The sequence below is a fragment of the Globicephala melas genome, chromosome 18 (genome assembly GCF_963455315.2).
Source record: "Globicephala melas chromosome 18, mGloMel1.2, whole genome shotgun sequence".
Lineage (NCBI taxonomy): Eukaryota > Metazoa > Chordata > Mammalia > Artiodactyla > Delphinidae > Globicephala > Globicephala melas.
The window spans coordinates 22919505-22937975 of record NC_083331.1 but is presented as its reverse complement, the minus strand read 5'-3'; the positions used below and the strand labels follow the sequence as shown (position 1 = coordinate 22937975).

Below are 18471 nucleotides of genomic sequence, written 5' to 3'. Positions count from 1 at the left end.
GGCCTTATTATTTCACAGCAAGAGAAGTAATAATTCTCATCGTTTCTAAAAGCCATGTGTACTACAATGGGTTTCACAATAATCAATTAATTAACCAAAGTAAATATTTAGAATGAGTTACAGCACAAAGATAGGAAATCAAGGCATATAAGTGAACTTTAGACATGAAAAATCACTCTTCAGAAGGAGAGATTACACAAAAGAGAGCAATGGTGTCGCACTAGATGGCCGTGCCCAGTAATAACTTCAGTGAACACCTGTCGTCATTGCTCTGTTATTTATCAAGGAAAATGTCTGCAAAAAATTCAGTGAGTACAGGCAGAAAAACAGAAATACAGATCAATGGAACAGGATAGAAAGCCCAGAGATAAACCCACGCACCTATGGTCACCTAATCTATGACAAAGGAGGCAAGGGTATACAATGGAGAAAAGACAGCCTCTTCAATAAGTGGTGCTGGGAAAACTGGACAGGTACATGTAAAAGAAAGAAATTAAAACACTCCCTAATACCATACACAAAAATAAACTCAAAATGGATTAGAGACCTAAATGTAAGGCCAGACACTATAAAACTCTAAGAGAAAACACAGGCAGAACATTCTTTGACATAAATCACAGCAAGATCTTTTTTGACCCACCTCCTAGAGGTAATGAAAATAAAAACAAAAATAAACAAATGGGACCTAATTAAACTTAAAAGCTTGTGCACATAAACAAGGCGAAAAGACAACACTCAGAATGGGAGAGAATATTTACAAATGAAGCAACTGCCAAAGGATTAATCTCCAAAATATACAAACAGCTCATGCAGTTCAATAACAAAAAAAACCAAAACAACCCAATCAAAAAAAGGGTGGAAGACCTAAATTGACATTTCTCTAAAGAAGACATACAGGGCTTCCCTGGTGGCACAGTGGTTGAGAGTCCGCCTGCTGATGCAGGGGACACGGGTTCATGCCCCGGTCTGGGAAGATCCCACATGCCGCGGAGCAGATGGGCCCATGAGCCATGGCCGCTGAGCCTGCGCGTCCAGAGCCTGTGCTTCGCAACAGGAGAGGCCACAACAGTGAGAGGCCCGCGTACCGCAAAAAAAACAAAGAAAAGAAGACATACAGATAGACAACAAACACATGAAAAGATGCTCAATATCACTAATTATTAGAGAAATGCAAATCAAAACTACAATGAAGTATCACCTCACACTGGTCAGAATGGTCATCATCAAAAAACTTACAAACAATAAATGTTGGAGAGGGTGTGGAGAAAAGGGAACCCTCTTGCGCTGTTGGTGGGAATGTAAATTGATACAGCCACTATGGAGAACAGTATGGAGGTTCCTTAAAAAACTAAAAATAGAACTACCATATGACCCAGCAATCCCACTACTGGGCATATACCCTAAGAAAACCATAATTCAAAAAGATACATGCACCCCAATGTTCAATTGCAGCACTACTTACTATAGACAAGACATGGAAGCAACCTAAATGTCCATCAACAGAGGAATGGATAAAGAAGATGTGGCATATATACAATGGAATATTACTTAGCCATAAAAAGGAATGAAATTGTGTCATATGCAGAGACATGGATGGACCTAGAGACAGTCATACAGAGTGAAGTAAGTCAGAAAGAGAAAAATAAATATCGAATATTAATGCATATATGTGGAAGTTAGGAAGATGGTATAGATGCACTTATTTGCAAAGCAGAAATAGAGACATAGACATAGAGGATAAACGTACGGATACCAAGGGGGAAGGGAGGGGTGGGATGAATTAGGAGATTGGGATTGACATATATACACTACTATGTATAAAATAGATAACTAATGAGAACCTACTGTAGAGCACAGGGAACTCTACTCGGTGCTCTTTGGTGACTAAATGGGAAGGAGATCCAAAAAAGAGGGGATATATGTATATGTATGGCTGATTGACTTTGCTGTACAGCAGAAACTGACACAGCAGTGTAAAGCAACTATACTCCAAAAAAAGAAAAGAAAAAAATTCAGTCAGTATATGCAAATTTTGGCAATTACAAGACTGTGTCAGTCACGAACGTGTTTCATTTCGAGTTTTAAAATCTTCCCTCCCAGTGGCTCACTGTTTGATCCCAGAACAAGGATTTACTATTTCTCTGTGCCTCAGTTTTACTATCTGTAATGTGGACTGAAGAGCTTGGCTCACATCAAGGGTTTTGGGGCTCTGTTTTCTCAAGGACTCTACTTTTTACACTAGTCCCTCTGTCCTGAATCAAATACTTTTTCCTATCTAAGGGACCATTTCCAAAAGTGTACCATTACATCTGAGCTCATCTTCATTTTCTCTTGATCCCATATCTCCCTCAAGTTGCCTTTAAATTTATGTGCTCTCTTTCTAGACAAACATCTTCAAAGAGCTGACTGTACAAAATGTTTCTGCTTTAAATTTGTCATTACTCTCCCTCTTCTTTCCTCCCTCCCTCTTTTTTTTGCTCTTTTTGGAAGGGGGTTTAATAGTTGGTCCAAATTTAAATATGAAGCAAAAATGAAAAGTAGTGAATCCATCAATATCATCAGGGTATTATTACTATTAAAAATCTCTTTTCTTTGTGTAGCTCATTTTGGCTTTTCACTGGCTTCATCTCACTTGATTCTTCTGTTCAATCTTTTTTTTTTTTTTTTTTTTTTGCGGTACACGGGCCTCTCACCGCTGTGGCCTCTCCCGTTGCGGAGCACAGGCTCCGGACGCGCAGGCTCAGCGGCCATGGCTCACCGGCCCAGCCGCCCCGCGGCACGTGGGATCCTCCCGGACCGGGGCACGAACCCGTGTCCCCTGCATCGGCGGGCGGACTCTCAACCACTGCGCCACCAGGGAAGCCCTCTGTTCAATCTTTAACCCACCAACGTGGCTTCTACCCCTACAAGTAGAATTAGCTCTCGTTAAGGTCCCCAGTGAGTGACCTCCCCACTTCACTCCCTTTACTTGACCTCTTAGAAGAAATCACTCCTGCGGCTGCTCCGGGGCTGAGAAATGTGGCTTGGCCCCCATAAGGTCACACATTTCTGTTTCCTGCTAAATTTCTGGCTGCTCCTTCTCAACCCCCATGACTGACTTATCCCTTCTTTCTAAATTTTAAATGCTGGAGATTTTCCAAGCCCGCTCCTCCCCCCTCCCCTGCCGCTATTCTCTTCATGCCGTTTCCCATACATCCGTGGCGCCAGCTATGTTCCACGTGCTGATGAACACAGGCATCCCTGTATGTGTATGTGTCTGCCCCACGTCTCCCACCCCAGACCCGTACTTCCCTCTGCCTACGTCGTATCCCTTAGATTTCTCACGAGAGCTCAGACCTAAGATGTATAGATCTGATACACGAGTCTCCCCTATATTTGTTCCTCTTGTAGTTCTCGTCTCATGAAGCACCACCACTACTTACCCCGTTTCTTGAGCTAGGAACTTGGGATCCATCTTGATTCCCCTTTCTCCCTCATTCCCCTCTCATCTCATCACACAGTCCTGAGGCTTCGACCTCAAAACTGTATCACGGGTCTGTCCCCATCTCTCCAATTTCACTCCCATCCCCCAGTGGAGGCCACACTCACTCTTCTCCTCTTATTGGGACTCGCAAGGTCTCTTTACTGATTCCCTTGCTTCCATCCCCACTCCAGCACCGAAACCCATCTCCTTTAATTCAATCATGGAGTCTCTTCTTGGTTGAGTGAGTGAATGAATGAATGTATGAGTAACAAACCTTCAGTTGATCTTAGAATTAAGTCCAGACCCTTTCTCAGGATGCACAGGGCCTATAAGTCTTCTCATAACAATTTCCACTGCATCCCATAAACCGGTCTTCCAGTAGTTCTTCAAGCAAGTCAAGCTCCCTCTGCCCTTAGGGTCCCTCAAACTCTCTTCCTTGCACTCTTTCCAGAGCTGAGTCCTCCTCATCCTTCAAGATCTCAGGCTAAATTTTTTTTTTTTTTTTTGCGGTATGCGGGCCTCTCACTGCTGTGGCCTCTCCCACTGCGGAGCACAGGCTCCGGACGCACAGGCTCACCGGCCATGGCTCACGGGCCCAGCCGCTCCACGGCATGTGGGATCTTCCCGGACCGGAGCATGAACCCATGTCCCCCGCATCGGCAGGCGGACTCTCAACCACTGCGCCACCAGGGAAGCCCCCTCTCAGGCTAAATTTTGACCTGATTCCATGAAGATCCATGGTAGATTCCCTCCTTTGTGCTCTACCGTTGCAGCATCCTACTATCTCCTTCCTAGTAATTATTATGATTTGTAATGATGTACTTATTAATTTACCTGCTTACTATCTGTCTCCACCATTGGACAATAGCTCCATGAGGGCAGAAATAACTTTGGTTCTTCACAGTGAAAGGTGGACAACAAGTAAAGAAGGAAAAGAGGGAGGGAGGTATGGAAGGAAGGAAGGAAGAGAGGGAGGGACGGAGGGAGGGAGGGAGGGAAAATAGATGGATACTGTCACTTTATACAATGAGAAATAGTACGGAATCCCTAAAATTGGGAGGGGGCAATATTAATTCAAAAATCCATTTTCTTGAGAATAAAATTTTAGTTTCAACACTTTCTGCATATTTTGGCTTTATTTTTACATACACTTTAAAAATTATAATATGTTTTTCCTTAAAGGCTACTATTTTCTTTACCGATTTGTTTTTTCAGTCAAAGCACGACAAGCATGACTCTCCTGAGAAGTCTCTTAAAGAAATCCCTTCTCTGCGTTCTTCTCTCTGTCCTCACACAAAACAAACAAACACACACACAAACAAACAAAAGGTGTGAGGGGTGAGGCTGCTACTGGAGTGGGGTGGATCCCCAATCCTGACCACGGTCAGTTGGTACCACGGAGTTTGAGGCAAAGCCGGGCACAGCTCTGCGGACATTTCTGATAGTTATAGTAGTTATTATAAATAATTTATATAAAAAAGGGGAAGCACAAATAATAAGAGGAAAGAAAATGAAGCACTGTATGCTTCTGAATTGCTGCTGGAAGGAAATTCATTTTCAGCCCAAACACAATAGCGCTTCATCCCTTTGATATGCCGTTGGCTGGAAGTACAAGTAAGTAGCAACGAGAAACTTACACAGTCTTAGAGCTGCCTGCTGTGAGTACTCAGGTCTACGACCTGATAAAAGATAATCATAAGCCTTTAAGGAAGGTGCTTTTTAATTTCTCTTTTTCAAATAGGAGAAAAAGGGGGTACAAATGGTTTGTACCATTCTAATAAAAAGAGAGCGGGTAAAGGGGCAAGAAATCAAAGGCAAAAAATTCCTTTTACAAACATTTACTGAACATGCACCGTGCTGGGAGGCGTCGGGGCACAAAGATGAATAAAACATAGTTCTTTCCCTTAAAAGGCTTAGCATCAAGCAGAAGATACAGGTTGGGTGGAAGGAAGAAGGGATGGGTGGACGGATGGACAGATGGACACACACGCAGATACAGCATGAGGAAAGGATGGATGAGCAAGCATGGTCTCCCAGGGAAAAGAAAGTAACCAGAATACAAAATTTAACAAGGAAGAGTTAAGGAAACTCTGATTATAAATGTGGAGAAATGAGCATGGTTCATTAATTTTATCCATATCTCAATTGCCTTGGGAAATATCAATAGGCTTTCCCTTTACTTTAATGTACACAAAACTCTTACAGTGAATGAATGAAAAATGTAATCTCCTATTAAGTCTTGTGCTTAAGCAGCCAAGGTTAGAGTTTAGTTGTTGCTTTATAACCAGTTTCATTCAGTGGAAAGTACAATGGCACTCCCAGACCTGGCACGTTCTTCACCAGGTGTGCAAGGAAAGAGGTAAGAGTGCCTGGATGGTCCTCTCCACCTATCAAAGATGGAGAAAACAGTCAAGATACATCATTCTGTAGAACTTAACTAGATCCTATCCAGACCTTATCTCCTCATCCATGAAATGCAAGGGCTGGACCAGATCAGGGTCAGCGGAAAGTTTTCTTCTCGTTTGTACTGGTGTTGGCTGCCCGGAGTGCCATGTTGACATGTAAAAACACATACTACTTCAGTAGGAAAGAGGGTCCCGATAGGTTAGTAACGTCTGCATGGGAACAGTATGAGACACATTTGCCACTGTGGAGTGGATCACTAAGGTTTAAATGAAATACGGTATCTGAAATCTCTCTGAAAAATTAAACCCTAAACACCAGTATAAGATATTACTATCTAAAGTCCTTTCTAACGCCCAAATCTTATTTCTACTGAGCTGGAGCTCTTACCTTCCCATACAATGGATACCATGTTACGATAAATTCTTAATGATCCTTATTAATGGTTCTTAATAATGATTCTTATTTCAGTTATTTTTTGCCCCATGTCTTGTTTTCAGGTTCTCATGAACATGACTGGAACAGGCTTGGCCTTATTTCCTTTTCCTTCCTAAGCATGGGGCCCAGCAGGAGGCCGTTGAAAACAGAACACGTGGTTTACTCACTCAAAAAAGGAACCCGTCACACATCGACCGTGCAAAGGGCTGCACGGAAGCTGTGTTGGCTCTTTTCCTCAGTTTAAGCCTGGGCTCGGGAACAGCTAGAGCTTTGTGAAGGGAGGTGGGTGGGAAAACGAAAACAGACACTTCCGGTTCCTCCTTACTCATGTGTTTACGAAGTTCCTAATTTCCTTAAGGAACTGACAATTCATAAACCAGATATAGCCACAACCAAGAGCAACTACAAATACGAACAAACAAGGCCGCTTACTTAGGATTTTAGATAGTCTGTACCCTATTACCCTCTGTTGATAGGAAAAGGTGAGCTACAGAAGGCCCTGTTCACCCTGCTTCCAAGGCTGCTTGAACTGAGACCTGATTTCTAGCATCTACCCGACTCTCACCCTCACGTTTGCCTGGGTTATTGGTTATTCAGTAGATGCCATGGCTTTGCCAAAGGACTTGCCTTTCCTCTGTTGTAAGCTGTTTCTTCAAAGCCTAGAAAGATGAAAGTTCCTTACAATGATTCTCCCACATCACTTCCGTGGCTGGGTGTGCGATTAACTCTGCAGGGGCTCTCTGGGTCCATTAAAGAACCAATACACAAACAAACAAATAAAAACCACCACTGCTGCCAGAAAGATTACCTCAATTATAGAGATACTCTTCCTGTGGTTCTTGTTAAAAGTTACCATCCTGCTTTATTTCCTCAAGATACTACCTGGATGCTAGTCACTGTGCATAGTAAGGGCTTATGTTTTGAATTTTGAGGATTTTCCTAAATCTAGTATTTCAGACCTTTAAGAGAACCTGGACACCCTCCTTTGACAGGTGGGCATAGCAAGGCCCTCGGGACCTGTGCAACTGGCCCATGGTCATTTAGTCCCCATGTGACAGCGCAGAGGGGGATTCACACCCAGCCTCCGGGGCCGTCGGCGCTCTGCTTCCCTATATGATGCTGACTGGCTTTTCTGGCACCTTCCTGCCTTCCCAGGCTTCTCTAGTCAGTCAGGGCCTCCTCTGGCCCCTGCAGAGCCTCTGGCCTGTCCCTCACCAGCGAGGATGACACAGAAATCCAGACACGTATGACATCATCATCTTCCTCTATTATTTCCCTAAATTGCTTTTTTCCTACCCACGACAAGGCAGTATTTTCTCACAGCTGGGGATGAACACATTCAAAAAGACGTTCTCAAATACATGGTTTCCGAGAGAGGCCACAAAGTTTTGAAAACAGAAAATAAGCATTTTTGAGTGATTGCCCAGTTCATGAAAATGTCTCTGGTTAGAACCTCGTCAGCAGTGATTCACTCTGAGCGAGGGTCCCCTGCGGAGACCTTAGTTGCCTCGCATTAGAGTGTGAGGCCTGTTTTTCCTGCTGAGACAGAGCACATGGCTAGGAAGCATTAACTGATGGAGGCCACAAGAGTTCCAGCCAGTGAAGTGAGGAATATTTCTTTAAAGATGCCCTCGTGGTTGCAAAGCCTTAGTGAACTTGAAGACTACAGTATTTCCCCTTGCTCTTCAGGATAAAGTGTCTCTTTGCCCACAGGCATAAACCTGTAGAAGTAAAGCTTCAAGGTCAAAGATGTGCCTTCTATGAGAACAAGTAAATGTCCCTAATGAGGAGGAAAATACAGTTTATTAGAGTTCAAGGATGTGTATCTTGATGCCCAAGACGTTTTTCTCCAAGATAAAACCTGGTTAGATAAGATTATGCACAGTGCTTGAACATAGTAGATGTTCAAAGTATGTTTTTTAGATTTGCATTGGCAGCTCCCTTTTAGGTACTTTATGGCTTGGGTACTTTTACCAGAAAAATCAGTTGTAAAATTACGTTACAGTTAAGGCCAGGGAAATGTGGCATCAGACAAGTTTCCCTATCCATTCCCAGGCCTAACAGGGTGTTTTGTTTTGCTTTGTTTCCCCACCAGCCCAGGCCCTGAAGTACTTCAAGGAGTTATGTTCTCAAGTTTTCAGTTGTCATTTCCGGGCCTCATGTCTCAGGTTTGAAATAGGCCCTGGAATCTACAGTTGACACAGTGACTTGTGGAAATTACTTTGAGTAATGCTGTCACAGAACTACAATTTATGGGTGTGTTCTGGTACACGTGGATGCCTGCACTTGGCTTGTAGAGGAGAAGCGTCACTGCTCCTAGAACAGGAGAAAAGTCAGAACAAGGGAATCACTGTTCAGAGGGGCCACATCTTCTTCTTCTTCTTTTTTTTTTTTTTTGCAGTACGCGGGCCTCTCACTGTTGTGGCCTCTCCCATTGCAGAGCACAGGCTCCGGACGCGCAGGCTCAGCGGCCGTGGCTCACAGGCCCAGCCGCTCCGCGGCATGTGGGATCCTCCTGGACCGGGGCATGAACCCACATCCCCTGCATCGGCAGGCGGACTCTCAACCACTGCGCCACCAGGGAAGCCCCCACGTCTTCTTCTTTCTTTCCCTTAAAATAGAGAGTCGGCCAAGATCGCTCCCACCCCACTACTCCTCCCTACACTGCCCTCCAATGACGGTAAAGGAAACTAACATTCTGGATCCCTACACTATGTCCTACACTTTCATTACCCATTGTGGAAACTGCAACAGTTCTCTGATGTTGAGAGTATTATGTCCCCTCTACAGACAGACGAACTCAAAGAAGGGAAATACGTCGCTCAAAGTTATACAGCTAATGGAAAGAGCCTGGATTCAAACCCAAGACCTCAGGCTCTAAAGCCACCATCTGCCTCTTGCAGAGAGAGAGAGTTCATCAATTTCTAATGAAAAGAATTTTTCTTTGCAAAGACCACAGAAAGGGTCCCCATTTATTGCTGTTATCAGCTAACTCCCCTTTCTCCCTCACACCTTCCAACCCTTCCAACCTCCTGCTTGCTCTTACCAGCTTCTCCCATCCAGGGACCCCTCCACGTTCTCCCTGACACCAGTCCTCCCCCTTTTCACTGCTCTGCCCCCAGTCAACTGTGTGGTCTGGCTCCATAATGACTCTCCTGCAAAGCTCATCATATCCACTTTGTGCCCTTGTCCTGTTATTTCAGCCACCTGCTGAAACACAACCTGGATAAAAGCCACCCTCCTTCTCTCTGTGCCCACCCCCCCCCCCGCCAGTGGGAACATACAACACTGCTGGGGGAAATCATGTTAGGCTCGCAATGAGTGTTCATCAACCTTCCTAAATTTTCATAATCAGCTTCTTCTCACTCCTCCAGCGACTGCCTTCAAGGGTTCTCCCTTCCCAAACTTTTCATTCCTCATCAGCCCACCTAACCTCACCAGATAACTTTGCCTCCCACTCTTTTGAGAAAGCATCAATAGAATCCTTCAGCCAAGAACTCCCTCTACCCGTGTTACCAAACCAACCAGCCCACCTGCTCCGGATTTGGTACCTTCCCAAGAGCGAATATGTTGGACTCAAGTCCATCTGATGTGTGTTAATCACTGACAAGTTCAAAGTTTCTTTCTTCCTTCGGGAGAGTTTTCTTTACTTATTTTTAGACTGAAATGTACATATTTACCCTATATTTATGATCATTTTTGATTACTGACATTAACTGGAGGGCATGACCACCACGGTCTTATTCATAGCAGTCAACTTTGTATTACTAAGTTTTTCCTGGTTAAACTTTAGTACAGATCTTAGATCACTGGACCCCAAGTCCTAAACTTGTAACGTTTAATGGAAATCTCCAGATTTCAAGCACAATAAATGAGATGCATAAAAATTAAATAATTGAAATCTTTTAAATTTCAATGCAATACAAAAAATCTCTACAATCATCACTCCCTCCCATCCCACAAGATATATTTCCACCTAAGGGATTTATTTTTAAAAGTAAAAGTGTGAAGATAGGGCTGGCCTGAGGCAAAAATGTAGGAGGTTTTGTTTTAATCATTTCCCCCCAATTCCTGATAGAGTGGAAATAGTTTAGGCAGCCAGACCTGGATTTCCATTCCAGCACTGCCTCATTCTACCTGGCTAACCTTAGGTAAGTTAATTAACATCACCCAAGTTCTGTTCCCTTATCTGTAAAATGGGGTTAATAATATTTAGCTAGCAGAGGATTAAATGAAGCAAGGTGCTTAGAGTACTGGTACGTACTAGGTGCTCAATAACGGGTGGAGTTATTACTATTATTTTCAGTATTCCTAGTAAAGCCATTCATAGCATAGCCTCAGATTTATACTGATTATGTCCCTAGGGAAACACACACACACACACACACACACACACATTTTTTTCAAAAGACTTTGAAAACTTCTGCTTGCAGCCATGAGGAAGCAACAGGGATAGAATTAAACCTTCTGCTTCAAGCAGCTAAAAAGTAAGACAAAATACATGAAGTGACGGTTTTCAGGGATTGGACAACGGGAAGTACAGGACAGTGATTATTGAGAGAAGAGAGACAGATGAAGTGAAACCTATGATTGTCCCAGTCTGCTGTCTACAAAGTTTTGAGGATTTAACTCAGGGAAGAGAAACCCAAACAGAGCCTGAGGTGTACCTGAGTTCAGTGTCTGAGGAGGCCAAGCCAGCAGGAAATTATAAGGTCGAGCGCTGGAAAGGAAGGAGCTAATCAGAGAGAGAGCTCTGGAGATCTTCAGATGATTCCCCTCAAGTCTTTGGCTGAATATTGATCAGGCATGTGAAGGAAGTACCAAGGCAAAAATCATGGAAAAGGAGCAGGTGGTACCATTTCTGAAGCTCAAAAAGCTCTGGGAGCCGATCAAATTTCCAATAACCAGAGAGGGGAAACCTTGCAATGTACTGGGGTAGAGTTCCAAGTAGAGTCTTGCCTCAGCAGTAGGATAAAACTATCTCCAGGCCAAAGCCTGCTCTAGACCCAATTATCCAAACTTAAAAGCAAGGCTTTGCATGAATGAAACTATTTTTAAGGAACTTAACTGTATCTCAGAGCAAATCTCAAAAATATTTCAAGGAATACAAAAAAACCCCAGCACCTAACAATGTAAAATTCACAATGTCTGGCATCCAACAAAGAATTACTAGGCATGAAATAGAAAAATATGATCCATCACAAGGAGAAAAACCCATAGAAAGAACTTAGAAACATCACACATAACAGACTTAGTAGATAAGTACACTAAAACAGCTGTTATAAATATATTTCACATGTATAAGAAGATAAATGAAAGAATAAGCATGATAAGGAGAGATGGGAAGATAAAAAGAAGAAAAAGACATCAAATCTCACAGACATCAAATAAGGAGGCTGATGGTTATGGCCACCCTTCATATCTAACCATGATTAATGACATAAAAGCTATATTTTAGAATGGTCCAAGGACCAGGTATAAAAGTGACTTTTCCAAAATTAATACATTTTAGATAATTAATTATATAAAGAAATCAAATCACACATTCAATCAACTATATAGTTATTGAGCACCCAGCTCTGTGTTTGATGATAGAGGAAATACAAAGATGAATTCGATATGGTTCTTGCTTGTATAAGTGTAGAGTCCGTCACAGTCTGTGAGATACATGATGGCCTAATTATATAAAGGCATAATGTGATATATCTACAACTCAGAAACACAATATGGAACACAGAAAATGATAAGGCTGCAAAATAAAAGCAAATAAAAGAAACAAGATACAGAAGTCGCTATGCAATTATTCTATCTTTACAAATAAAAGGCATTGACATTAATTCAAAACAAAACTCCAATACACAGTAATATGCATGTGTGCACACAGGACAGAAAACACACAAATTGATTTTAATATCGGAATAAAACTGTTTGGTTTTTCTTTCTGTTCCCAGCTGCATTAGAATGTCTACTGTAGGGCCAGGATACAATTTTCCATTATGAAATGCAAATATCTCCCTTCAGCTCATGTTGCTGTCAAAGATATCAAAGCTTCTCTATCCCAGTGGAAGAAAAGGAAACCAAGCAAGCTAGGGAATGCGTGTGTTTGCGATGTATATGCACGCGTACACGTTATATATTTCTATGCAATATGTGTATACTTAATATATATCTATACATATATAAATATACATGCAATCCTTTGAATATATTTTCTCTAGTTTTAGGCTAGTAGGTAAGAAAGTGACTTGCGTAGTTCAACACGCTAGTTGACTGGTACATATACCACAGTACAGCAGACCAAATAAAGACTAAGCTAATCAAGAGATGGAAACCAGTTTAAAATTTTCAAAAACATTGTTATGGCATACACAGGAAGAAAGAAATGACACATTGATAGTTCAAAAGAAGTCAATCTACAAAGGAGTAAATTTACAAAGCAAGTAATGTTTGTGTGCTTCCTTCCATGGAAGAGAAGAAAATGACTATATTTCAAATAACTATATTATGTTATGCAAGCATCTGGAAAGGACTTTCACTTCCTAACAGCTCTAGCCAACAAGGATATGGGCTGTTGTCACTTGCGGAGAGTTACTGGAGGACAAGCCCTGATTTGTCTGAAGTGACATCAGTTACCTCATACAGTGCACAGTACAGGCAGAAGCAAATATTACAGTTTTTGGACACAATTATCTACAAATTCTCTCACCTCTAGAAACACTGTACACACACACATCATAAACAAAGCACTGGAACGAAAGCTCCAGGAGGGCGTGTACATCCCCAGCACCTACGGCAATGCCTGACACGTAATACTCCATGCTACCATACTCCATGCTACCATTAATCTCTTCTGGGATTTCCAGAAGCCGCTGGGTGTGAGGTCAGGTGCTTCTCACCACTCTTCAATCCAGTCCCTATAAAACAACTTGGCTGACTTTTTTTCTCTTTTAAACACGAGTCAGAGGTTGCTTCCCTGTTTAAAATTCTTCAGTAGCCTGCACTTCAAATAAAATCTGTACTCCTTGCTTTGGCAGGCAGGATCTGGCCCCAGCCAACCTCTCCAGACATATGTTAAGTACCAACCTGCCAACCCGCCCCATGCCAACTGCCGCTTCTTGTCCATGCATATACCTACTTTCATTTCCTTGAAAGAGCCAAGTTCTTATCACCTCAGGCCTTTCCACAAGGAATTTTCTGCTTTTAGACTTTTCTCATCTTCCCAAATTCGCCCTTTCTTCCCTCCTGCTCCCAGGATAATTTTCATTTCTCCTTGGGGTCTTAGGCCGAATATCAGTTCTTCAGGGGAACCTTTTCTGAACACACTCCAGTCCCTCTGAGCTAAGTCAGGCTCCCATCCCTCTTTTGTAACAGCCCACAACTGTAATTATATAATCACCTGCACAGCTATTTGGATAACATCTGCTTCTTTACAAATGTATATCTCCACAGGAGCATCACCTGTCTGCCATGTAAACTGCTGTTTCTCTAGTGTCTTGGAACACACGCTGTACCTTAGGAACTTTCAGTAATATTGTGGTGAATGAATGAATACACCAATGTACTGTCCTGCCTGCTGTCCTGGGGAGAAACGGGTAAATAACCGTGGAAAGTATAACAGAACTGTCAAGGAGACATGAAATCAGGTACATACATTGTGAAATACGAGTCAAGGGCCTATTTATTTTCTGACACTTGATAATGAGAAATATTCCAACAAGATGGAAAATGAAAACAAAAGAGGACCAAGCATCCTCCTTTAGAGAGTCCAACTACGAAGCACCAGGCTATCTGCATCCCTTAATCATGCCTGTGACAGAGTGTCACCATCAATATCTGAAGGGACTAAAGAAAGGAAGTTTGCTGGCCTGAGTATGATTTTCATCTTAAAAACGAGTATGGGGGATGGTTTATCATCAGAGAGTCTATCTGGGTGTCTCTGTGCGCTGATGAGATGGCTTCAGGTATAGACCCCTAGGTTACATTTTAAATTCATCTTAAAAACGAGTATGGGGGATGGTTTATCATCAGAGAGTCTATCTGAGTGTCTCTGTGCGCTGATGAGACGGCTTCAGGTATAGACCCCTACGTTACATTTTAAAGTCTCTGACTACTTCTCTTATTTCAAACCTCGAAGTCCAGCAACAGACAGCAATCTAGTGGGTCAAAAGAGAGGGCACAGATGAATGAGCTATTTGGAGATGCAATCAGAGGTTAGGCTGAGACCTGCATGAGCAGCTGAGGGCCTGTTTCTCATTTCACAGCAAAAGTGTAACTAGGAGAGATAGGAGTCAATGGCCAGCCATGTGCTGTGGCTGCCAAAGCTACACCTCCATACCCGCTTCTTCCATGAGCTCTAGACCCTTACGTGTGACTGATCACCACGTGTTTCCTTCAACAGCTTCTTCATATTCAACACAGCCAAAGAGAAACTCGCCATCTTCCCTCACCCTTTTCCCTTCCAGCCTTCCCCATCTCAGTCAATGACTCCACCATTTACACAATTTCCAAAGCTAGAAGCCCAGGATTCTTTACCCGCCTTACGTTCCACATGGACTCAGTCATCAATTCATGTTTTTTTTCCTATGATTAAATGTCTCATGGGTCCCTTCATTTCTGTCTCTACCACCATGATTATTATTGCCGTCATTTTCTCTTACCTGGGAAACTGCTACAGCCTCCCATCTGATCTCTTTGCTGCCAATCTTCCCTCATTCCCATCAGCTGTCTGTAGGACTTAATAAAAGTGCTCTGTAAAACTACAGCTCTAGATTCCACATATAAGAGATATCATATGATATTTGTCTTTCTCTGACTTACTTCACTCAGTATGACAATCTCTAGAGGAAGGATAAATTGGGAGATTGGGATTGACATATACACACTACCATATATAAAACAGGCAACTAATAAAGTCCTACTGTATAGCATAGGGAACTCTACTCAATACTCTGTAATAGCCTGTATGGGAAACAAATCTAAAAAAGAGTGGATATAAGTATATGTATAACTGATTCACTTTTGCTGTATACCTGAAACTAACACAACATTGTAACTCAACTATACTCCAATAAAAATCATAAAAAACAAAACAAAACAAAAACAAAACAAACAAAAACTACAGCTCTAATCATATGACGCTCCTGCTTACCGCTTTTCAGCGACATCCTATAGCACCCTTTATCTGCTAGTGGCAGAACCACTTACGTTGATTTGTATTTGCTTATTCCCTCTTCTCTATTTCCCCCACTAGGGTCTAATACAGGAGAGTGAGGTCTATGTCTTTTATTCCCAGTATTCAGTACGTTTGGCTCAATAAATCCCAGTTAAAAGAGCGATGCTTCAGGAGATGAAAGGATTTAACAAATGCCTCTTCATATCTGGGCATACTGAAGAGGATAAAGTTGTTCCTGGGAGGATTAAACAACCCAACAAGGAAACTAGAGAAAAAATATTCTGAGGAAGCAGAGTGGAATTAAAATGAGTGGGGGAGGGCTTCTCTGGTGGCGCAGTGGTTAAGAATCCGCCTGCCAATGCAGACGACATGGGTTCGAGCCCTGGTCTGGGAAGATCCCACATGCCGCGGAGCAACTAGCCCCGTGAGTCACAATTACTGAGCCTGCGCATCTGGAGGCTGTGCTCCGCAACGGGAGAGGCCACGATGAGGAGTGGCCCCCACTTGCCGCAACTAGAGAAAGCCCTCGCACAGAAACGAAGAGTCAACACAGCAAAAATAAATAAATAAATAAATGAATAAATAAATAAATAAATTTTTAAAATGAGTGGGGGCATCCGTGAGTCGGAGAGAGGAAGAGGACAGAGAGGGCACTGTCCCCATGGGTTGTAAATCTCAGCTCTCCCCAGAGTGGCAGAGAACAGAGGCGCTGAGAGCAAACTCAGAGCTTCAGGAGAAACCGCAAGGTAGGAACCAAGGAACAACTCGGATACCTGTGAGAGGGAAGAGGTCTTTTAAGACCTCTCCAGGTTAAGCTCCAGGTTAAGACGTGATAAGGTATGGGGCACTTCCACAGCTAACAGGGAGGTGTGACGCCTTTTCCGAACATGTATTTGAAATGCAACAAATGGCACACTGAGAAACCTGGGGTAAGAGATACATGTCCACTTAAAGTCAGTAACAGCTAAGGAGAGATTGCTGACATTAGGAAAGAAAACTTCAAAAAGTTTAGAGCAAAGGAAGGTATAATCTCACAGTCAGAGAACGCCCAGGAAATATTACCCATTCCCAGGCAGGCCTGGGCAAGCAACTTAACACCTGGGGACTCAGCTGCTGCTTTCCAAGCTTTCCAGTTGATGATGATAACTCTGGAGAAGAAGCCAGGGTATATAGGAAGGGAGCAGCTGGTCACACAGATGGTGTCAAAGCTCGGGATTTGCTATTCTTGGTTTCAGCTGATGACACCAGAGGTGGGGATCGGGGCGCTCCTGAAAGGAGACAACGTGTATTGTAGGAAACTGGGAAGAAGCTTTCAGGCAACACCAGACCACGTGAGGATTATTTTGAAACTTGAGATTAGGCAGTGACACTGTTCAGTGAAAACACAAACAAACAAAATTGTAAACCAGATCGCAAGGAAGATATCATATGTGGCAAAGAAAGATGGATGGTCCTAGAGAGGGATCTCCACAGTTGATGGGAAAAGTCTGGTTTAGATGGCTATATTCTAGTGTCTTATGAGATGCTAACAGATATTTTTAAAAGGCTAAATTATGTCTAGGGAATCCTACCTAAGAGATACCACTCTTTTAAACTGTGCATTGCACATTAGCAGAGTAAAGGCTCTGAGGAACCCACAAAGAAAGCAACCTACTGGTGTTAAACCCAGAATTTGCCATGCTTGTTAGGTCACGTAAATACTTACATGACATCCACCCTACCTAACAACTGTGGGACACTGATATTCCAACAGGCCAGTTTAGGAAACCTGGATCTATACCAATGCAGAAAGAATTGATAATTAAAAAAAAAAAAAAACAAGAAAAAATTTTAAATTCCACAAATCTAAAAGTATGAGGAATAAAATAAACGTACAATACCATAAGGAGGGAAATATTAGCTCACAGACAAAGGAGGACTTTGAGTATGGGATTTAGGATACCAGTGTACCAGTAGAATGGTGTATTTTGAATAAAAGAAACAAATTCAATGTAATGATCTCAAGTAGCACTTCATATGAAGAAGGTAAATGGGGACTTTCATGAAAGTGGGAATGGGATTGTGGTGGGGAACATGTGGGTGATGATGAAAGGGGAGGAAAATGAAGGAGGGGTAACTGTGGGAGCTCACAATGACCCACCAAAATGGCGTGATACGGCAGCAATATGGCAGCAATATGGCGGCAAGAACTGCATCAGATTTCCTGGGAAATCCTTTGGATTAAAATCAGAGGATATGAAAAACGTGTGCCTTGTTTGGCCGATGATTTTAATCTCTCAAAAAATAGTAAAAAAGTAGTAAGGAAAGGGATTTAGTGTCAATTTGATTTTAACAAACACGGGAAGAGGCGTTGGTCATTTAGAAATACCAGAAACTCTGGGAGAAAGCCAAGCGCGCATAAAATCCAGCCTCTCCATAATTCTGTCAGAGACATTTTAGAGGAGATTTCTTGGAAAGAAGGATACACTAAATTATCTTTATGTCCCTTCTGAGACATTAAAGGTTGCCTCCAAGAGGCACCAGCATGAAAACTGGGCCAGGAGCAACATTCTGTGGCTCTATGACTGTGGGAAAAAGAAACAAAGAGCACCACACATTGGGTACAGTAAAAAGATACTTTATATGAATATACTATAAAGCTATAAGAATTGAAACAATGCGGTGCCAGAATAAAAAGAGATCAGTAGTACAGAATAGGTATTTCAGCAACAGATTGAAATATACATAAGAATTGAATTTCTGATAAAAGAAGGAAGTACATTCACGGAGGCATGGCAAATTAGGACTATATATCAACTGTAGGGAGTGGGCCAAACCTTTCTGTATTTAGAAATGAAATAAGCATAAAGGACTCATAAAGGAAATGTTAAACTTTTTTTTTTTTAAAGGAACAATACTAAAGAGGCAAAATACAGACTGGATAAATATTTTTAGAAAATATGAACGTCAAGATTAAAATGCTTAGGGCTTCCCTGGTGGAACAGTAGTTGAGAAT

The 18471-nt window shown here is 42.3% G+C and overlaps 1 protein-coding gene across 7 annotated transcripts in view; it reads right to left on the bottom strand.

Annotated features, from left to right (window-relative positions):
* ENOX1 (ecto-NOX disulfide-thiol exchanger 1) overlaps positions 1-18471 on the bottom strand; it is a 604918-nt gene that overhangs the window by 187438 nt on the left and 399009 nt on the right. The gene's annotated exons all lie outside the window — the stretch shown is intronic.